The 23704-nt window shown below is 45.3% G+C and overlaps 1 protein-coding gene and 1 non-coding gene across 2 annotated transcripts in view; both read right to left on the bottom strand.

Moving 5' to 3' along the window:
* Nucleotides 1-23704, bottom strand: part of AGBL4 (AGBL carboxypeptidase 4) — a 987573-nt gene that overhangs the window by 44768 nt on the left and 919101 nt on the right. The gene's annotated exons all lie outside the window — the stretch shown is intronic.
* Nucleotides 19030-19132, bottom strand: LOC139004534 (U6 spliceosomal RNA). The gene has a single exon (XR_011470412.1). It is a non-coding gene; the product is annotated as a U6 spliceosomal RNA (small nuclear RNA).

Raw genomic sequence — 23704 nt, forward strand, 5'->3', positions numbered from 1 at the left:
TGTAAAATGGGCGCCTGCTCTCTAGTGTTATTAAATGAGTGCTATTAAAAGTCTCATTTTCACCATGCTGCTGTTTCCTAGTCCATCATTTGAAATTTGGACAGGTGAGCCATTTCTCACAGGGGTGAACAACAGATGACGTTCCCACCTTTAAGGAACTGGTACCCAGGTGGGGACCACAGACCATGAGCAGCAACTATGCAGACTGTAACACATTCAAGGAATATACTAAGGTAAGCCTCAGGGTGGTAAATACCAGTAACTGGGTGGATGGGGCAGGGTCTATGTTAGATAGTGTAATCAGGAAAGGTCTCTGACATTTGAGCTGAGCCTTGAAGAACAAGCCATTCCAAGAGGCTGGCAAGATAATTCTGGTCAAATAAAGGCCCTGAAGCAAGGATAAGTGTGGCATTTCAAAGGCCAGAGGGAAGGCCAGGGGCTGGATCATGATAAACAGCTGGAGGTGAGCCTGGAGAGAGGATCCCAGCATCTGGCTCATTCAGGGCCTGGGGCCAGAGTTTGGAGTTTATCCCATGGACAGCAGAAAGCCGTGTTAACAGCAGGGGTGGGGTGGGGGGGCGGGTTGTAAAGGATTGCCTCGCCTATTGTGTAGATAGTGGATGTTAGTGGGGCATCAGTGGAGGAAGATAGACAGTCTCCCCAAGAGATCATAGTAGCTTGAATCAGAGTGGTTGAGGTAGAGATGAAAATAAAAGACCACATTTGATATTTTGGCTGCACCTCTGAGGTCCTGCGCATGGATTATATGGAGGAAGAATCAAAGATGGATCAAGGGTTTGTGTCTTGAGCAACTGAGTAGATAGTGGTGCTATGTAAAGAGATGGAGAGGCCTGAGATGAAGCCCAGGTGGCAGAGTAGTGAGGGAATCAAGGTTCCGATACTGGATATCACACGGGAGGTGTCAGTAGGCAGTTCAATGTGTGAAAATGGAGCCCTGCGGAGAGGACTAGACTGCAAAAAGGAAGGTGGTGTCATCAGCACAGAGTGCTAGCTAACACTGTGGGAGACAGTGTGGATCTAGAAGAGGTCCTGGGATCAGCCTGGGGCCCACCACAGTTGGGAGTTTAGGTAGAGAAAAAAGCAAAGGAGATTGTGGAGTGGCTGGGAAAGTAGGATGAAGCAAGGACTAAGTCATGAAAACCAAGACAGGAAAGAAAAGGAGGGAGTAACCTGTGAACTCTGGCCCACCTCTGAGTCCCCAGGGAATATCATATACTAGCACACACAGAATGTACACACAGAATCTGCAAAGCGACTAAATGAATAACTGAATGAATGGACCAGGAATTCTGAACTTGGAGAAGGGGCAGTGAGGAGGGTGATAACAGGAGTCTCAAGGCCTAGATTCATTCAGAGGAGCTTCGGAGGGAGGATTGTAGTAACAACACAGCACTTCCTACTGTGCCAGGCACCCTTGAATCCTCCCACAACCCTATCAGATAGAAACATCATTTATGAATAAGAAAATGGAGAAACTGAAAGGTTCAGTAACTTGCAAGGGAACTCCCAGGTCACACAGTGGTTGCTGGCAGAACCCAAGCAGTCTGGCCCCACAGTCCCTGTTCTTAACCATAATGCCACATTGGAAGCTCTTGTCATTTATTGAGTGCTTCCTGTGTGTGGTCTTGCAATGATTCTTATAATGATCCCATGAGGTAAGTACTTTTATCATCATATATGGAAACTGAGGCAAAGCTTGCCCGTGGCAGGGCTGAAATTCAAACCCGAGTGGCTAAGGGCTTCCTCTCTAAGCCTTTCAGAATGGCCCAGCCCCTATATCTGTGGCCTCTTTGGCCTCAGCAGAATAAACTTCACAACACAAAGGGAATTTATGAAAATAATGCTCAGGTAGGGGTAGGGAAAGCACCAGTAGCAGCAGGGTGAGAAGTAAAAGCATATTCCCTCTTCCAGTTTGGCTCTTCCAGTCCTACTCATCAGTGAGCAGTAAGACCTGCATGTAAATGGAAGCATCTCTGCATCTCCTCCTTGTAAGGACCCAAGAGGAGCCAGCTTTGGCCTGGCTGGCGAGGGAGCCTTCCTTTGCTTCTATCCCCTCCTCCATCTCTGCCTAGAAAAGTCAGACAGACCAGAGGCTCAGCACAGGAGGTTTGGGTTCATAGCAGACCTTCCCAGGAGAAAAGAACAACTCCTATACTCTGTTTCCTACTCCCATAGCAGAGAGTGGTGACCTCAATGTTGACCTTGACCATGATAATGATGATAGAGTAGTGTGGTTTGGGGGTCTGGTAGACTTGGCTTCGTGTCAGCTTAGCCATGGGTATACTTTTATGACCTGGAGAAGTTACTTTCCTTCTCTGAACCTGTTTTCTCAATTAAAAACTGGGGGAAATGATCCCAACCTCACAGGAGTGTTTAAATGAGGTAACAGGCTTTGCACCTAGCAAATGGTCTGGCAGCCATTTACACTCTCAATATATTCTTTTCAATCACATGGCGATACTAAGTGCAGGTGCCGTGCTTGGCACCAGGAATATGAACCTCAAGCTCAAAACCTTGCAGGGAAATGGATATTTTAAAGGTAATTGCATGTGCAGTGAAATGTTTAAGGAGAGGTGAAGAAGCTATATGGCATGGGAGAGGGCTGAGGGATCCAGCTTCCATAAATGGAAGCTTCTTCCTTTTTCAATAGGACATCTATTGACAATAATCATCATCTTACACATTTGCAGAGTTTATAAACCATCGTCACACCAAATTGACTCATTTGTGTCAACAATCCACTGAAATAAAGGAGATCATGACCTTATTTCTCAGACGCAGTTCAGAGTCTGGCTTATCAAGATCTCAGAGCAGGTTAGAGCCTGAGCTGGGAGTCCAGCTTACATCTGACCACCTCAAAGTCTCTGCTTGACCCTTGCCCTTGGGGGTCATTCAGGTGCCCACTCCTGCATCAAGAGTGGGCTACATACAAGTGGAGAAGCCAGACCTTCCAGGAAGCCCAGGAAGAGCAGGAAGATGAGACAAACTGAGCAATGGACTGAAATATAATATTTAAGCCTGGGTGAGCCAAGGGACATTTTAATTTCATAATTAAAAGTTAATGTTACTTTATTATAAATCAAAGGCTGATGAAACTAGGACGCCCTCAGGAACATATTAGGAATTTAATCAAGATGTGTGGCCTGAATATTTGGAGACATCTCCTGTAGGAGGTGGTTAGCTGATCAACCACCCGACTGGGGGGGGTGTAGGTCCTCAGTAAATGTCAGTTTCTTTCTTCCTGGGAAACTCATCTTGGCTCTCCCACTTAGATGTTCTAGCGTCCCTTCCGCTCATTAGTTTCCCCATTTAGAGAACAGATTTGGTGTTTTCTCAGGACCCATTATGCCCTGAGAGTCTTCTATCTTTCAATCATCTCATCTTCCTGCCTTGCACTGTTTTGTTTTGTTTTCTCCTTCCTTCGGCTTCTAAAGACGGCATCCACCAGCCTTCCCCCGTTGTCTCCTTCAAGACTTGAGCACACATTCCTTTTCCTCACCATGGCCCTGTGGTGAAAGCCTACTGCATGAAGGCCCATTGACCGCTTTCCCATGCTAATGCAGCTTCCCATTCGGCACATTAGGTATCGCTGTTTTTCAAAGAAGTGTTCAGGGGTGCCAACTTTCATGCTGAAAATATGTACTTTATGTTGGAGAAAAGAAGTTGTTTCCTATCTGCTTTACTCAGTATAGGTGGGGGCATAGCAGGAGGAGGGGACAAGAAAGGCACAGGCAGGGATCCAATATCTGTTCCTATATTCTTTTTCCTCTTCCTTCTCCCCTCTCTCATCTTGCCCCTTCTCTCTTCTCTCTTCATCCCTTTGCTCTTCCTGTTCTCCCTTTCCCACCTCTCTCTTTACACAGTGATAAGGGAAGACAGACAAAGAAAGAAGTAAGCCCTCCAGGTGCTCTGAGAGATGTATGTGACCATGGGTGAAAGTACAGCTGAAGGAACCGTTGACTTATGGAGTGGTCAGGAAAGACTCTGTAGGGCAGGTGACTGTTAAGACAAGAAGGTGTGCACGAAGTGGGTGATAAGGAAGGGAGTCCCCAGTGGAGAGAAAGATGTTTTATACAAGAGGAACTGTGTGAGCAAAAACCCAAGACCAAAACCCACCCAGGCCATTATGGGAACTCTAGGAGTATGGCACAATTGAAGGGCATAAGGAGTGAGGGGTGGAGGGGGGAGGGATGAAGGGGGAAGGGACCAGAGAGGCTTCCATAGACCCATTCATGGAAGGGATGCAAGACACTAAGGCATCAGGACTTTTTCTATAGGGCAGAAAATACAGAAAAGTATTTTATGAAAGTATAACATGATTATGTTTACATTTTAGAAAAATTGTTCTGGCAGTTGTGATGAGGAAGAATTGGAGGTTATAAAACTCAAAGGCTTGTAGAGTAGTTAGCACATTTATGTTATAGTCCAAGTGAGAACTAATTGATAGGGGGATGAATTAAAGCAGGGGCAGGGAGAATCAGAAAAGGGGTATAGATATGAGATCTATTATAAAGTAAGAACGACGGTGCTATATATGGGACCTGAATTCGAACTAATTCCCAGATTTCTGGCTTGGGCGGCAGGGAGGGTGATTCAACCATTCACTAAGGTTGGGGATGTCAGCATCCTATAAGTTTGAGTTGAATGTTCGCCTTGTAGGTACTTGTCCCCAGTTAGAATAAGATGTTATTAGATGGTCTATTGTATTAGGTTATGTCATTTTGATCCAAACAAATTGATTGTTTCCTAAACATGGATATTTGAATGAAAGAAACATGTTTCTGATGTAATCATGTTTTTCCTATAAAAACAGAGATCTTTATGAATATAGAACATTTTTTGATAGGATATAGAATCAGAAGAAGAGTTTAAAAATATACATACTCAGACACCTGGGTTCCCTAGTGGAATGTAAATGGGACGAGGGCAGGGATTTTCTCAGCTATTACTTTGCTACAGGCTTTCACTCTCTCTGAGGAGAAGAAATTGGTTGTTAGGGACTGCACCACACAGCCAGAAAGCAGCACGGAGCGAGGAGCACTTGTGAGAGATGAGCAAGGGTCGGATAAGATGTGAGGACAACCAGGCTTCACCTCTCGGTTCTAAGGGAAGTTCCAGAATGGTGCAGTCTCCTTCACCCACATCTATATAGAAATCTTTCTCAAAATCACATAGAATAAATTTGTGGCTTCTCTGGCTCTTTGGATTATCTGGAATTTTTCTCCCCTACCCTCTTTCCTTCAACACATGAAATACCATCAACAACCTATCCAACTTATTTATAATCATTGTCTCATTCTCACCACCCCCATTTTACAGATGAATACCCAGCTCAAAATTACATAGCTAAGAAGTGGCAGGGTCAGAGATAAACCTAGATCTTCCATCCAGAGTACAAGTTCTTCCCACTGTGTCATTCTGTCTTGATTCTCTTCTTTGGTCTGGTCTTGGGGGAGCCCAGAGGTGGATTGACAGCAGGGATGGGACTAATTTCTCGTATATAGACATGTGGTTCTTGGTGATCCATCTCCATCTCCAATCACTTCCGACTGTTTGCTAACAGGCAGCCCAGGCTATCACCACGCCAATGGACAAAGGCTCTTCCATATCTTCCAGAGCTTTGGTTAACACTGTTCCCTCAGCCAAGAAGGCCCTGCTCTTGGACATCTACCATCCTCCAGGGCCCATCTCTTCCTCTGTGAAGAGTCCCTTAAACCTTCTGGGGATGGTTGAGCACGCCCTCTTTCACTTATATTATCACTCCACCTTCCACTTTTATTATTCACATCTCACAGTTCCATTATTATTGCTGTGCATGTTTATTTTCCCTACTGGACTAAGCTTTGCTGGCCAACACCTAACGTCTTTATATCTCCAGCACCTAGCACAGTGCCTGGCACAGAGAAGGTGCCGAGGAAATCCTGTTGAATGAATAAATGGATGAGTTAATGAGGGAGAAGAAAGCACCCCTGAGCAGAGACGATCTTCATCCTTGATCTGTGAGAAATGTTGGAAGAGAAAAGAGCAGACATCAAAGGGATATAATGAGTAAAAATTCTTCCCTATTCTCTCTGAATTCTCCCCCCGCCCCCCCCCCCCACTTTTTTTCCTTATCTTCTTGCTATTGAAACAAAAATAAAGAGTACATCATAAGCAAAGCTGTATTTTCTGTTTATTGCTACCAGGTTAATAACAGTAATGGTGTGAGAAGAAAATGAGGTGTTATGCAAAATCCTGCATTGCAGATTTTGCTGCTGATGTAAAGAACTCAATAAAGTCTAACACTTTAATCATAGAGATAAAAATCACACAGCAGCTTCCCACAGGCTCCCAGAGCTTTAAGACAAAATAGTTGTGGGGAAATGAGAGATGCGAGAATATTATCAGGCATCAGAAAAGTTATGTTTGGGCCTGTGTGTGTGTGTGTGTGTGTGTGTTTTCCCTCTGTCTCTAAAAAATGAAATAAAATTTTCCTATCTTCTTCCAAGACATCTTGTATGAATTTCTGTAGTCTCTGGAGGACATGCTCAGACTTCTTGGGGAAGATGTGCTCTTTGTAAAAATTGATTTGTTTAGGGAAAACTGAATTCCTGCCTGTTAGGTGACTTGGTGGCCTATATGAAAAGAGAGACTTTCTCTAAAAATAAAAATGGGATTGGAATGGAGGTAGAAGGTTGGTGATAGTAACACTTCTATTTTTTATGAGGCCTTGGGATGTGGGGGAAGGATTATAGCAGGTGGAAGATAAAATTAGGGAAGGAGAGCTGTTGTGGCAACTCAGCTGACCTTGGGGAAATCACCTTCTCACCTCCGTGACTTGGTTTGATCATCCTTCAAATAAGAGCTTGTGCTAGCTGATCTCACAGGTCACCCCGCTCTAGCAATTCACAGTCTGTGAGGCCCTGGGCAAGGAGCCTTGTGGTGTGGCTTTGACATTGGCTATTGTGGGTCTGGACTATTGTAGTAGCCACCAAACTAACCTCTCTGCTTCCACTAAGAACACTTCCTTCCCTCTCTCAGCACCCAAATCCACTCTCCATTGTGCAATCAGAGTGACCAATTTATAACAAGAGGAAACCATACACACACCTGGAGCCAGCCTGGGGTAAGTGCTAGTAGGAAGACCCTGGGGCAGAAACACTGAAAAGCAAGGGAGCCTAGAGCAGCGTGAGCGAGGCAGTCACAGGCAGGAGTTCAGAGAGGTGATGGTGGGCCTCACAGGTCAGGTTGTTGCCAGGACTCCACTGAGTGTCAAGCTGAGTGCTTCCTAAGGCAGTGGCTACACACATGTAGACAGGAAACACAGCTATAAGGCAGCAGGTCCATAGCTTAGGGAAAAGGAAGGAGATCCGGGAATTTGGAATTGGAGGTCTAGGTTCAAACCCTGAACTGGCCGTGTGACATCGAAGGAGTCATTTTATTCCTCCAAGTTTCAGTTTCCTTGTCAGCAAATGGGAAGTGACAATAAGACCATTCCTCTCATGAAGCTAGCTGACAGGGGTTAAATGAGTTAATGCATGTCCAAGTGCAGAAACATAGCAGGTGTTAGGTAATTGTTTTCATACCACAATAATTATTTCAGGTGTCATATAAAAGAAGGGCATGATCTAGGGCCGAACTAACATTTGTGACTATTTAAATTAAAATTAATTCAAATTAGCTTGAGAAAAGTTCAGTTCCTCAGTTGCACGAGCCACAATGCAAGTGCTCCATAGCCACGTGTGGCTGGTAACTGCTGGTGGACAGTGTAGAAGACCACCGCCATCACGGAGACGTCCATGGATGGCATTCTTCTAGTGTCTCGGCAGTCAGAAATGCTGCATTGAATTGAAAAATATATATCTACATACAACTACACGTGCAGTGCACAGATACACCGGCTTTCACACATACAAACACATGCATGCAAATCACAAAAACAGGGTGTTTAGGTCAGTGATAATATGTTTCACTACTAAGGAAAAATACATCTGAGTCTCCACTTTGAGTCAATTCAGCGAGCATACAGTAAGTCAGGTTCTGTGCTACACATTTCACATTGGCCTCATATCACTAAATCCTTACAACAGCTCTAATAGGAGGTATGATCCTCATCCTGTTGAATCTGACATTGAGGCCCAGAGTGGTTAAGTCACTTGACTGAAATCACAGAGCTTATAAGCAGCAGAGCAGAACTTACTCCTTACTATACAATACTGCTTCTTACAGGACATTTAAGAGACAAAGGGTTTACAGGGCAAAGTCACCGGAACCCTTTGCAATGTTTGTGAAAGATGTGGATGCTTGGAGATGTCTGGGGACTCTCTGGCAGTCCTGGGTTAGCCACGGAGACTGGAATTTGATGAAATCAGCTCTGCAGGGCTCTCTGCCTAGATTTTTTGACTGATGGAATTTTGCAGTGTCAGATGTATGTGGAATCAGCTCAAATCTTCCGGAAGTCCTGGGAGCCACATTGGTAGGAAGGGGCTAGAGAGAGTCCTAAAACTATAAGGAAAGAGATCCCCTTCCAAGTCATCTACAGCAGTGGTCATTCTGCAGTTTATTTTTCTCTCTTATTTTAAAGGCACAGGTTCTCAAAAATTGCATGGTGAAAGGTTGGTCCCAGTGAAAAGGGGACTGCATAGGAGAGCCAATGTGACTTAGATTGTTCTGAGTCAGGAACTGCCTGTGAATACAGATGTAAGTACAGCTAGAGATTCTGAGAGAAAGGGATAGATGGATGGATGGATGGATGGATGGATGGATGGACGGACGAGTAGACAGGCAACCAAATAAGCAACAATAGCAGAGGCTTCTAGTCTATCTTTTTGTATACTTCTACTATACTCCCATCCTCTGGAAGGATGGTATCATTTCCGATTCATTAGAAAACCCTTTTCCTAGATACTCAATGAACTTTTTTAATAAAAAGTCCAGGACCTAACATCTGAGACAGCAATAGTTAGATGATAATTCTTCACATTTGTATGGTACTTTGTAATATATAAAGAGATTTAGCATGCCATATCACACTTAATCTCTAATCTAACCTTTTGAGGCTGGCATTATGATCCTCATTTTATGGATGAGGGACCTTTGCCTCAGAGTGGTGAAGTGTCTTGCCTAGAGATATATAGAGATTCTGAGGGAGCAGATATATAGGCGAGTCAGATAGAGGGAAAGAATGATAACTAGACAAACACAGGTAAACAGGGACAATCAGAGGAGACCAGGACATGGATAAATGATGGAGACAAATGGAGATGGATGGACAGATGCTGAGAGCCTCCAATTTCTCCTCCTTCAATTCGTCCTCTACATCTGGCTAAGGATAACTTTGCTAAACACAAATCTGACCATGTCACTCCTTTGCTTAATAAACCGCTATTGCTTCCCCAAAGACTTAAGGATAATGTTCTACCTTGAAAATCCTTTACGATCTGGCCCTCCCTATTTCTCTGGCCTTATATGTTATCACTTTTCTATAGCAATATTCACTCTAGTCAACTCCCAAGAAAGCCGTGCCACTTCGCTGCTGCGTGCTGATTATCCACTCCTCTCCAGACCTGCACTCTTCCCCCTGCTGTGGACACCAGGCTGATTCTTGCTTATCCTCCAAGATTCAACATTAACGTTGCTTCCTTTGGGAAGCCTTCCTGACCACCCTCCCAAGCTGGGCTTATTTTCTGTCCCTCAGGTCACCCTATTCTTTATTACAGGAGTCAACAGAATAGGAAGAACATGAACTCTGAAATAAAAGAGACCTGGATTAAGTCATGTTGGCCCATGTATCAGCTACATGAAAACCATGTACCTTCTTAGCCTCAGTTTCCTTGTATTTGCGATGAACCTGATAATATCTCCCCCATGATCACGTTGCGATTTGAGATCATGTAAATAAACGTCTGGTGTGAAGTATGTGTCCTACATGTGGAGGCTGCTGCCACTGCTCCAGCTGACTATGCTGCATCGTGATAACCCACTACTGGGTTTGTCTCTCCCATTGGACTGGGAGCTGCCTGGGGATGGAGGCTGGCTCATCCACATCCCACTGCTCAGTGCTGAACACAGGACAGGGCTTGCTGAATCCTTCCTGCCCACACCAACCCTACTGGTCAGGATGCAGTTCCAACTACCAGAAGGCACAACCTCTAGTCATCTCACAGAACTGACTAGAACTGGAGAGGTAGGGTAGGGGATGCAACCCTGAAGGTGAGAATAAAGAAATGGATGATTGAAACCTCTTTTAGGTTAATGTTGTATGTTTAGCTTTTGCTTGCATGAGTTTCGAAGATAAAAGATACAGTTTAAGTAAATTTTGTAAGGAGCTTCTTTGTCCCTCCACCTCAAAACCTACAGATGTGTTTGGTTGTGGTTAGTTGGGAACATGTAAAATCAGGTGGTCTAAGATATTCTATTATCTTGCAAGGCTCCTGCATTTCCCTCTTACTTTCATTTTCCCAGTGGGTTCAGAATCCTTGTTGTTTTCGTCCTTACACTCCCTTCCTCTTCCCACACTACCTCTCTGCTGGACCCATCTGTACACCAGGAATCCAGGTGAATGAGGAGTCGCTCTCCTACACACACACACACACACACACACACACACACACACACACCACCCCGCGGAAGAAAGTGGGTATCAAATGCAACTGAACCGCTCTTCACGTGGTTGAGGACAAAAACCCACTCCCAGCAGAGGGGCCGGGGCTGGCACTGGGACCTGCTCGCCTCCCTGACTGCCAGGGCAGCCCCAGGCCATCAACACCCACTATGATTTGGGCCAGAGACTTCATTGAGATTCTGTTCACAGCCAAAGCCGTTGCTAAGCCTGCCCAGCTCTGTCAGCTACCCTGATATCTGTGTATGAAAAATGGACAGGCTGCCCGGCCCTCTGGCAGCCTGACAAATAGCTTAAAAGCAGGCCTGAGGCTCGCTGGCAGAGGCCCAGGGCCCTGGGCTTCCATGAAGGATGGGAGAGAAGGGATTCTCCTGTCAGGTGGCCTGACTTCCAAAGCAGGGAGCACAGGGAGAAGAAAGCGGGGGGGGGGGGGGGGGGGGGGGGGGGGGCAGGGGGCGGGGTTCGGGAGGGTAGGGAACATAGGATCCTAGCACCCATCTCAGCCCCAGGGTAGAGGCCTTGGGACTAAGAGCACATACTCTGCCCCTCCTCCCTGGGGCAAGTACTGTCTGTAGGACAGCAGGGATAATTAATTTGTTTTCTCACCCATAAAATGGGGCACATAATAACACCTATCTTACAGTGGTGAGAACTAATAGAGTTAATACAATTAAAGCACTTTTGAAAGCAGCTCTGGGCACTGGCAGGTGTTATGGCTGTATAACCCAGTGATCTTACCATTCAGTGAGAATGTCAGGCATTGCGCCATCTTTCACATGCATTATCTTATTTAATTCTCACAGAAGCGAGAGCTTTAGATATTATCCTCGTTTTAAAGGTAAAGTGTCAGAGAGGGTGCTTCACTTGCTCAGTCACACAGCTGAGTAAGAGAAAGGATTTAAATCCCATCTGCATGACTGTAAAGCATAAGCCCTTAACCACTAGACCCTGCTGTCTCTTGTGTGTCTCTCTGTGTACCTTATGCAAGACTATCTCTGTTGATGTAAAGGCAATAAGATCTTATTTTAAATCCCTTGTCAGAAAGAAACAAACAAAAACTCAAGATAATAATCAATCCCTTCATTTTTAAAGTTTAAGTGCTGTAACTCTTTTTTCTCACAATGGAGAAAAATAAACAAATCGTTAGGCTGAGAGGCATGGAGCTTTTTTAGCCCTGGGAGGCAGAGAAGCAGGGAGGAAAGGGAGCTGCAGAGAGTCCAACAGGCCAAAGCAATGTTGAGGAAGGGCCCTGGCTCCTCCCCTGTGGGAGGGCTGGAGGGCCTGAGGCTGAGCTGGGGCTCCCAACTTTGTGGGAATCAACTACCTGCTTGTATAGAACAAAACTATGTTTATTAATTCATCCAACAAATATCTGTGTGTCAGACCTAGCATGAGTGCTGGGACTAAAGAGATAAATAAGGCCCTGTTCCTGCATCAGGAGGAGTTTGTGTTCCCAGGGAAGACATGGAAGGAACCAAGCAACCCCCATGTGGAGTGATCAGCACTGTGACTTTGACCAGCACCCTGGGGTTTGTGAGGTGCAGGGACAGGGAACCTAACCCCTAGGGATGGCTGGGGCAGAGAAGGTGTCCTTAAAGAATCGGGTCTACATGGAGAGCTCAGGATCCACTGGGTTACATAGATGAAGGTGGGGAAAGGCAGGGGTGTCCATCCCTGGGAAGCTCAGAGTCAAGGCCCAGACATTGTCTCAGGTCAAGATGAAAGTTAAATAAGTCACTTGTAATCCTACAACCAGAAACAATGACCATTAACAACTTCCAGCACATAGAGACAAATTAAAGTACAGCTGGCTGGCTGGCTGAACTGGTGGCTAAATAAAAATACTTTTAAAGACACAGAATAGAAAAAGACTATTGAGAACCCCAAGATGGTGGCATAAGTAAACCACAACCACATCAAAATGACAATTAAAATACAGAACAACCATCATTTAGAACCACCTGAAATCTGGCTGAATGGAAGTCCTACAACTAGAAAAGTGCAGAGACTAGTAGGAGGGGCAGAGGCATAGAATGGGCTGGTCCAACACAGATTATGCTATAAATATTTCTATTTAAAATGGTATTAAGTCCAATTTTTCTTAAATTAAACATAACTTAAAAGAATCCTATTTTTTTAAAAAATTTCCCTCACAAAAGACCTATTTCCTAAAAGGCATTTCTAATGTTTTTTTTTAAAAAAAACAAATTATAAAAAACATTAAGAGAATAAAGCCATTCTTGTTTTTATAAAACTACAGGTTTGTATTTTAGAAGAAACAGATGAGGGAATAGAGGTTGAGTAATTTACCTAAGATCACACAGTTAGTCTGTGGTACAGCTGGACCTGGAGCGCAGTTATAGCTGATTCTTTCCATTATATAAATTTGCTTCCCTAAGCCAGTTTCCTCTTTTTAAAGGCCAGAAACTGGGTGTCAACGTGGGCAAGCAATATTGTTATTTTGATTCACCAGCAAGGCAATTTTGGTGGATCGGATCACTGTTCCTGACTATTCTCTCTCCTCTGGATTAAGGAATCATCTATCATCATCTTGTTTGCCCAAGAATCTAATAAGTGTATACATTTTCCCACCTCAGTGACTGTGGCCTTGGCCTTGGGGCATGCTTTCACCAATGGAATGTGAACAGTCATGATATTTGCCACTGTGTATGGAATTATACTCAATGGGATTGTAGTCCTGCCCTCTGCCATGAAAACAGCAGATTCCAGAGAGAGACTACAATTCCAATTTTGGCCTGAAGGAGAAGATATATGGAGCTCTGCAGAGCCCACAGAGTTGTGGCTGACTTGCTCACAGCCCTCCTGTAACCTGAGTATGAAATAAAGTTTGCTGTTATAAGTTACCAAGCTCCTGGGGTTATTTGTTACCACAACAAAAGCTAATACAGCACAGTTTCTTGCAGAAAAGTGTTGGCTTTCTCAAACTCAAAGTTGCCTCCAATTGTGGAATACTTATGAATGCAGGTCATGAGGCTATGTTTGTGAGCCATTTAAGTACTGAGTATATAAGAAATAATTTGAGAAAGAGTTGAAAAGGATAAGGCACAAGGGGAAAGATAGGTGTCAAAGGTCTAGATTTCCTTTGATGAAAAAACAAAACAAAACAAAAACCTATGGTGAAAGCCAACTCTGTTGACAGAGAGACAAAGATGAATCTGAAAATTGGAGTTTCTTTCCTGTACTTTCTTTCTCTACCACATGAAGGACTGTTGGCATCAACTAAAATATGCTTTCACCCAGAAGTGCCTTGTTCTGAAATGGAAGAAGCTAAGGAAAAAGATGCAATAAAACCAAATGAATCTATGCCACCAAATCACTGTGTGACCTTGAGGAAGTCATTTTCCTTCTGGCATCAGTTTTTTCATTTGCAAAATGAAGAGGCTGAACAAGAATCTCTTACTTCCCTTCTGGCTCCGGCATTCTATAATTTGATTGCCTCCAACTCATTAGTCCTGACTGGCTTGAATGGGACCCAGTAGTATTGAGGATAATCATAGGAATCCATCAAAATGTAGCCCAAAGAAGGCAATCTTGAGACTCAAATGAGATAATGTGGGGAAACTGCTTTGCACACTGGAAAGGGCTCTATTATACACTTCTTCAGTGAAGAACAGAGGGCAGATATGCCCTTTATCCCCCAGCCTGCATTCCTCTAGTAGCCTTCCCCCTACTTTTAATATTCAGCGCCTTTTAGGCCATTCTGTCTACCTCACTCATCCTCTTTACCCAACAAAACTGTTTTCTCCTTTCATCACAAAGAAAGGGGGCTCTAGGGGAGGGCAAAGGAAGGAGAGAAGAAATCCAGACTTCGGAGTTCAACAGATCCAGGCTAGAATCCCCATGTCTCTTTTTATTCATATAAAAAATGGGGATACTTGCCTAATTCTGAGAACTTATCATTTGTTCTCAAAATTAAATGATAGTAAAAAAAGCTATGGTCCCAGATAAGTACTCATTTACAGCTGTGATGATGATGAAAGTGGTGGCATGGAGACAAACCTAAATCCTATATAGAATTTTGAGGGCTGGACAATGAGAGAGGAGAGAAAATAGCCCAGTTAGAGGGGAATGTGGAGGGGGGCGGGTAAAGGTGCAGGGATATGTGTAAAAGCAACAAGGCTGGCAGTGTGAATGTGGGTGAGCCATATGTCCCTCAGGGAAATCAGAGTAAGAGTGCCAAGCAAGGGAACATAGAGAACTGCATGGAAAGCTTTGAATACCAAGCTGGAGGGTTGTAACCCAGCAGGTGATGGGGATCCCTGAGGGCTTTAGGCAGTGAGAGTGCTGGTGCATCCTGGGAAAGGAGCTACCTCCCCCTGCCCCCCCACTCACACTGAGATGTGGGGATGGGAAGCCATAGTCACCTCCCCACAGGAGAGCTGCTGCTGTATTCATCTGAGCTAGAAATCTGACTACAGGGGAACATCGGACTGCACCTTGAATCAAAACACATGTCAGAGAGGTAGAAAACATTTATTCAAGATCTCACAAGTCCAATTTTCTTCCTTTCAATCTCTTAAGAGAATCACTAGTTTTAAACCCAAAACAGTGAAAATTCCAGGTAACAAAATTAGCCCTGAACTCCACTTCTGACTGGGGCTTAGTAAGGTTGCTTTCATTGCTTGCTTTTCTTTCAGAGTCTTAAACCCGCGTCCTCAGTGGGTCCACCCTGCACCCAGAAGTTTGTTCCGGCCATAGGTGATGCCCTTGCAACTCAAAGTAAGGTCCTCAGAGTAGCCACATCAGCGCCTCCTGGAGCCTGTTAGAAACTCGGATTCTCAGGTCCCTACTGAGCAGAGCTGGAATTTTAATAAGAAAACCACATGCTTCCTTCACATTAAGGCTTGAGAAGCACTGGGAATCCAGGAGTTCTCTCAACCACAAGGGAGTCAGAGCTGGTCTAATCGCTTCATTAAACAAATGAGTAACTGAGACCCAGAGAGAGGAAAGAACTGGGTTTTCCAAGGTCACACACAGTAAGCATAATTGGTACAGTGAACTTAATAACAATATGCCATGAAGTATAATAAAAATAATTCCCCATAGCCGGCTGGAGATGAAGCACAGCAGACTGGGAGCCACCTGATTTTGGAGCCAATTCTGTACGAGATTTACAACACAAGTGGCCAACTCACTTTATTTCTCTGCGCCTCGTTTTCCTTTTCTGAAAAAAAAATATTTTTATAAAGATGTGAAGGTTAAGTGCAGTAATGTATGCGGAATGTGTACCACAGTCTGGGTGTTCAGTAACTGGTAACTACGATAGTTTGGAGATGGGACCAAAACCTGACACTTCAGCATCCTACCTACTGTCTTTTCTCCTATGGTACTCACAGAGTCAACCCAAGTCCTACTATGGGGCACAGGTTCCTAACTTAACGGGAGTTCTCCTTGCAGGGCGGATGGCTCCTCTGGGTGCTCCTTCCCTGGCACCTGGCTCCCTCCTCCCAGGGGATTTAGACACCTACCATGGCTGCTCTCCACTAGCGTGTCTCACCTTAGAGCAGGGACCGTGTCTTTTCTCTCTGTCTGCCCAGAGCATATCACAGTAAGTGTGCCAGCAGATGGAAGGGTCAGAAGAGAGAAGGGAGCATGGAAAGAAGGAGGAAGGGAGGGGGAGGGGAGCTGGATCTCAAGATGCTGGGTGTCGGAAGGCAACCATTTTATAGCATGATTGATTCGTTCAAAGAAACAGCTTGACAGTACGGAATTCATCTTTTCATGACTGTGACAACACTAATACATTTATTTCCCTTCTGAAATTAACTTTCTAATATTAAGAAAGGTCAAAATGAACTGCAGAAAAATGAGACATTTTGTCATTTTTAACAAATTATACCACAGTAGACTGTCAGGTTAAAGGGGTTGCCATTTTGAAATCTAAACGCTGCAGCTGGTTGCATAGTCAGAGCTAATGCTTGTCATCTGCTCTTTCCCTTCCCACACACACCTCTCTTCGGCCCAAATAATAAACCTCAAATATCCTAGCCTGGTATTCTGAGTCCCTTTAGAATCTGATCACTTTTTAAAAGTCCATTCCTTCCCCAAAGGGACACTTTATATCAGTCAGACCCACCTCCTTCCCTCTATACTTTTGCTCATGTGATGTCTCCTGTCTGAACTGTCGTCTCTCCAACTATATCTACCCTTTCTCTGCCCTTCCCATCCAACACACTAGCTGGCCCCTTGTTCCTCAGGATTTGACTTGTTCTGGCCTGAGTCTGCCACTTCTGCTCTGTTTGCTTAAAGTTAGCCCTGACTATGACTTGAACCATGAACTGCTTTTGCCTCTCCCACACCTTGCTCTGCACCGTTTAGGAAAGAGTTGGTGGTCTGGAAGGGGACACTGAGTACAGGTGCTTTGTTAAAGAGGAAAAAGAGAAAAAGGAAACAGTGATGACCCTCTGCCTTGCTCCTCCTGCTCCTCTCTTCCTTCCTTCATCCATCTGTGTTCTCAGCCCTGGGCCAGACTAGAGCCCTCTGGAGTCAGAATTACAAGTGAGCCCTGTCTCTGTCTCTTGGGAAAGTTACTTCATAACTGCAGGCCTGTGTTTCCCTATCTGCAAAACAAAACTATAATCTCTATCTCACAACATGGCAGTGAGGATCCCATGAATGCTTGTATGTGAATGTGCTCTGAAACCTGCATATCTCTGTGACAAATTAGTGGAAAAATGATGACAAGACCCATGTGCTAGTGATGTATCCCCAGGGCCTAGAGGGTGCGTGCTTCTGGCTGATGGCAGTCACAAGGCCCGGGTTTGAGCCCCGGCTCTGCAATACTGTCTCCCAGTGTGGCCAGCTTCCTGTCTGTGCTCATGTGATCTCTCTCTACATTCTCTTTCTATAAAAGGTGGGTTTGGAACACTTGTTTAGCTTCTATAACTCTGAAGTTCTCTGGTTCCATGTAGGGCAAAGTGAGCTCTGAGAGCCTAGAAGGCCAGAAGTAACCTACTAATTCAAGGTCAAATGTGGCCAAACCAGAAGTTGGATGTGGACATCCTCAGGTGGTGCTGACGATCTGTAGATGAATAGACACCCTGAGATGCAAACCTTTCGACTGCATCCACATTAGCTGACCCCACTTAAGACCTGGCTTCTGATTTACCCACCCTATCAGTCTGTGAATTCCTTCTGGACTTCTTAAACCAAGCACTCCTTATAGTGGCGGGGGAGGGGCAGGGTATCCAAAGCAATGAATGAACCTGGTATGTCCATTTATAATGGCAATCAAACCTAAAGATAATGCGAGTAATTATGAACATTTGCCATCAAAAGGTGTCATCATACTCAGGAAAAAGCTAACTCAACAGAATTCCTCTCTTCTAGGTTGGCCATTTGTGTCTTTTAGAGATAAAGAGGAGACTCCTGGGGAATGCTGGGCCCAGGGTTCTGGAGGATCACATTCCCTGGTATCTACTCTGCCCCTGGCGGCACTCCCCTCTGCTGCACCAGGGAATGGGCCTTGGGATTGGCAGATGTGACCTTCCTTTCCTGCTCTGCCACCACCAGTGGTGGGACCCCGTAGGTTCTAACAGCTTTTCATCTGTTCCCTTTATCAGCTGACATTGTGCTGATGTGTTAGGTACCACGCTTTGGGCAAGAGAATGCAGAGGTGACAGAAATGTCGTTTTATCCCTCAAGGAGTCCACAGTTGAAAACAAGCACATAAAGTAATCAGCATGATACGGAGGATATAAGTGTGCACCAGGAGAGATTACGGTGGGGGTGGGGCATCAGGGTGTCATTCACTCTGAGCCCTGGCTTCCTCACCTAAGAAACAGGGATAATGGCATCCATTCCACACAGCTGTTATGCCAATCAGATGAGACAAAGCCTAGCACTTAATAGAAGCTCAAGAAATATCAGCACCCCTCTCCCCTTCCAGGGCCTGAAGAGGGCAATACTTAAAGGTCAAAGACTTAGCAGACTGAGAAGGGCCCAGAGTAGGAAGAAAGGGCGCAATTTGTTCTTTGCTCTGGGGAAGGGGAGAGAGTCCCTGCTATGCTAACAAGGAAGGTGAGGAGTTGGCAGACATCCTAGAATGTTAGTAGCTTGGATGTGAGTGCCTCTGGGATAGGAGTTTGAACAGAGAGGGTAGAGGTACAGTGGATGGATGGTTGGATGGGAGGATAGAAGGGTGGCTAGTTAGAAGATGGGTCCTGATTGATCCGTGGGTTCGCTGGCTTTACTCCAGGGACTGGCTCAGAGACATGCAGTTGTCCCTGGTGAGTTTTGTTTTGTTTTATAAAGTAAGGCCCCTCCTCCTATCTGTCCCCTCTTCCTTCCTTGATTTTTCCCCCCATTTTCTTTCTTTCTTTTCTTTTTTCTTTTTTGTTGTTGTTGTTGTTAATCCTCACCTGAGGATACTTTTTCCATTGATTAAAAAAAATATGGAACACTTAACGAATTTGTGTGCCATCCTTGCACAGGGGGCATGCTAATCTTTTCTGTATTGTTCCAATTTTAGCATGTGTGCTGCCAAAGCAAGTATTCCATTGATTTTTAGAGAGAAACACTGATGTGAGAGAAACACACCGATTGGTTGCCTCCTACATGCACCCCGTCTGGCACCGGGGATCAAGCCTGGAACTGAGGTACATGTCCTTGACCAGAATCAAACCTGAGACTCTTCAGTCAGAGGGCTGATACTCTAACCAAACCAGCTAGGGCTTTCCCCCAGTTTTAAAGTGAACATATACTTGTGGAAAAATTGTTGGGAAATATAAAAAAGCAGGGAGGAGGGAAACAACCCCAGTACCCAGGAATAGCACTGTTAACATCTAATTTACTTCCATTCTTTTTGAGTGTTTTAAATCTGCTCTTTTTGTATGTCTTAACATATAATACACAGGCAACTTTGTCTTCAGCATTTTCTTCAGTTAAAATTATAGTATAAGCATCTTTACAATATTATTAACTCTTCATAAACATCCATTATGTGAATGTATCGTGAATCACTTAATCAGTTTCCCACTGTGAGGCAGTTAGATTTTTCTCGGTTTTTCATTATTTTTACTAGTAAATAATGATCTGTAGACTTTCCCCCCCCTAAAATCTGTATTCACATTTCAGATTATTTCAGCCTGGGTTTCTAGCACTGCAATTGCTGGCTGAAAGCTACAAACACAACGATATATTTTAAACCCCAGAAAGTCATAGTAACATTTTCCCCTCTCTTTGGCCTTCCGCATCTTCCCTGCTCCCTGCTGGAGGGTCCCCGTGGCTCTCAGGATCAAGTCCAAGCTTTCCGAGGCAGCCCACAGTGCTTCCGACAACTGGGCTCTGCCTACCACCAGCCCCGCCTCCCGCCCTTCCCACATGCTCCCCCCAGTCCACTACAGCCAACTCCTCAGGATTCCCTGAGTGTATTCACCTAATGCTGTGTCTTCACACACGTGGCTCCCTCTGCCTGTAATGCTTCCCCCAGTTTTTGTCTAAACAACTCCTCCTCTCCCTTCAAAATTCATCTCTGGAGGTCGCCTCTCTCTAAGTCCAGGTGAGCTGACCTGCTTTCCCCACGTGGCACCCAGAGCTTTTGTCTGTCACAGTGCTTACCACCCTGTCCTGCACTCATTGCTTTACTGAGTCTGGAGCCCTAGCCCAGGGATTTACAAACTTTCTAGCCCATGGATCCTTTATTCAAACACATTTCTTATCCTAATAAAGGTGAACATCTTTTGAGACTCTATGTGCCTGGCAGAGTGCCTTAAGCAAGTCACTCCAGTTAATCCTCACAACAACCTCTAACAAAGGAGGAAACTGAAGCTTAGAAGGGTTAAAGAACCCATCCAAGACAGCAATGCTATCGAGGGTTGAAATGAGATTTAAGTCTGGGCCTTTGCCTGAGCTCTTAATCACAGAATTATCCTGTTCTGGTTAAAATGGATAGGAGCCCTGTGGGAGGGGTCCTCAGGCCTCCTGCAACAACTCTCTGAAAACCACTGCTTTCTTCTGAATTACTGCTTCTTGAAGGAGGGTCTGTTCCTGATTTGTCTTTGTATTCCAGCCTATAGTGTCTGGGCTGAGAAAATGCGTATTGATAGGTAAAGGAATGATATTTTTTTTCTGCGCAAGAGCACAGGGAAGCTCCTCTTTCATCTGCACACATTACTAGCTTTGAAGTGAAAGCAGCACTATGAGCTGGAATGACTTGCTGGGTGGGAGAGCATTGAGGCTCACTGGCCAGACAGCCAGGCCGGGCCCAGGCTGTAAAATGCCTCACAGCCAGACACCAGGGCCAGAACTGGGCTTGGGAGGTGGGCGTTGGTACTTCGGGAGGATGGGGCAATTTCTTTCTCTGTTCTTTTCTTAAATACACGTATGTTTTTATTGGTTTTTAAATAGAGAGGAAGGGGGAGCTAGAAACATTGATGAGAGAGACACATCTCTCGGCTGCCTCCTGCACACCCCCTACTGGGGATCGAGCCTGCAACCCGGGCATGTGCCCTCACAGGGAATCAAACCCAGGACCTCTTGGTCCATGGGACGACACTCAATCCACTGAGCCACACCAGCCGGGCGGATGGGGCAATTTCTTGAGGAAAGGTTAAACAGTCACTTCTTGCTGGAAGCAGTGATTGGTGTGATCCCTTTCATCAGAATTCAGCTCTCTCCACCAGGGTAAATAATGGGCTCATTAGGCATCTGGCTTACTTGATTTCCCATGGCTAAGGCCAATTTCGGAAACGCAATGTGCTGTTTGATGTACCAGCATGAATTCATCCTGGGCTCGAGAGCCTCCCAACAGTAACAACTGAAAATAACTCTCGGAAAAGTTCCACACGTTGAACACAAGGCAAAGGAAACGGAACCCGTGCCATTTTAGGCGGGCTTGGCTGAGTGCCTAAGCAGGTAGTGGGCTGTATACAGACCCCAACCTGCTCAAACCAGGGGCTGGAAGGGGAGGAGTCCACTGGAAGGGGGAAAAATGGCTGGGGTGGGTTCATTGGAAAAGTTCCTGTGAGAGATGACCCAGAGGAACTGGAGTCACTGGGTAAGTAGAAGGAAGTTATTGCAGGGGTAGCAGGTTGCCCACAGAGACCCCTTTTTAGCTCATTGTGGCCTGGATAATTGGGTGCCATGGGACAGAGAAAATGGGGAGGCCAGCTTGGTCTAACCTAGACACCAGGGTAAGGGGCACAGACCCTGGTGGCAGAGAGGGAGCGAAGAGAACTTCAACATTTGTGGGTCTGTGATGGAGGGTGTATAGGGCTGAGTTCTAACACTTGGGAATTTCTGAATTCGTGAGCTAGAGGAGAGGCTCTGTATGTGGGAGCTTTTTGTGACAAGGAATCAGCAGGGAGGAGCATGAAGGAGGACGATGAGCCCGTGGCAATGCAGTGCAGTAAGAGAATTGTGGAGGTCTGAGAAAGAACAGTGGGTTTCTTTGGGATGAGTCAGGGCTGTCCTGCTGGGAAACCAGGGTCAGGAGAGGTAGCTACCAAGAGTTCCCCAAAACTCATCAGGTGCCTACCAAGTGTGAGGCTCTGCCAGGTGCTGGAGGTGCAGGCGGGAAGAGAGGGGCGCTGTCCGTGAGCAGCTCCGACCATAGAAGCAGGACTCTGTGACTGACACAGCAGGATGTGCACTTGTGGACCCAGCTCTGTGGGATGCCCGCAGACACCCAAACAACCGCCCTTCTGGAGAGATAGCACTGTCATCAATGCTTAGGGGGTTCTCATGGAGCCACCAGGGTGGGGCCCACCCTGCTCAGGGCAGCAGAGAGGTGAGGGGCAGAGCCTCTGCACTGGGGCGGGGAAGGGGTTGTAATGTAGTTGAGACGATGGAACCTACCGTCAAAGGAGATGGTACTATGGCACCAAGCCCATGGAATACACTCTCTTCTTGCTATGGGATAAACTTCCAGATGAAAGGAACAAAGTCACTAACACAGGGTATCCCCAAAAATGTCTGCACACTTTAACAGCTGATAGCTGTTAAATAAAAATGAGATGTATTTTTAAAAACATTCCCTTTATAATTATTCAAAGTGTGTACGTACATTTTGGGGACACCCTGTAGTTATAGAAGAATAAGGAAACAAGAGTTCATCGTGGGCCAGAGGGTTCAGGGAAATCTTAGAGAAGGGGGGCCTGGAGGTGGGTTCTGAAGAAGTAGAATTTTGAGAGTGACTAAGTGTGTTTCGACTTGGAATACTTCTCCTTATTCAGCAAATCTCCATCTTTCTTCAGAACTCTGTTAGGATTTTAATCCCAGGTCTTAAGGAGTGGATTTCTTCTTTCTTGCCTCTCTCCCAACACCCATTCATGGGGGCAGGCGCCCTGTGCTGGGATGTCAGGGATATAGAATGACGAAGATGAAGTCCAAGCCCTCAGTGGGATCACAATCTGTGATGGGTATGGGAGCTGGAGGAGGGTGGGCAGTGAGGTGAGTACTATAATGGCCAAGTGCATAAAATATTAATAGCTCCATTTTTTATATAACTACTATTGAAGGTTATTTATACATATCTTATCCTGAGAGAAATCCCATGAGATGGAAATTGTTCATCCCAATGTACAGACAGGGGAAATAAGACACAGAGCGTTTAACTGAACTGACTCAAGGGGAACCTTGGAGAAGCTTTGCTGATCCCCCGGTAGTTGAAACAATGTGCATCTAGTCAGTTGGCGAGACATATCCAGGGCCTTTCAGGATGAAAAGATGTGAGAGAAATTGAAGCAAACAACCAACTTGACAGGAATATTACTCTTAGGCGAGAGATCTATCTCTCTACCCTGCTTGCTGCCAAAGTCAAAGTTATAATCCAGAGAGTTAGAAAATCCATGCCTTTTATCACAGGTGGGAGAAGTTGCCCTTTAGAAAAATAATGATTTCTCTTAAAATCCCTTAAAGTTTCATAAAGCATCTCAAGCCATTGTAGGAAAAGCTGTAAAAATTGCATGAACCCAGAGCACTCTCTGTTCTCAGAGCTCCCTGCACAATTACGTTCACTTCTAGTCTTTATTCCCACATTGAACCTTTCGCCTGGTGGCTATTCACTGATTTCTTGGGCCAGGTTGGCAGGAGTGGGGAAACCCTGGAGTAGAGCCAAGTGTG

Source organism: Myotis yumanensis, unplaced genomic scaffold (genome assembly GCF_028538775.1).
Source record: "Myotis yumanensis isolate MYYU_CA2020_CCGP unplaced genomic scaffold, mMyoYum1.0.hap1 SCAF_2, whole genome shotgun sequence".
In the NCBI taxonomy this organism is placed as follows: domain Eukaryota; kingdom Metazoa; phylum Chordata; class Mammalia; order Chiroptera; family Vespertilionidae; genus Myotis; species Myotis yumanensis.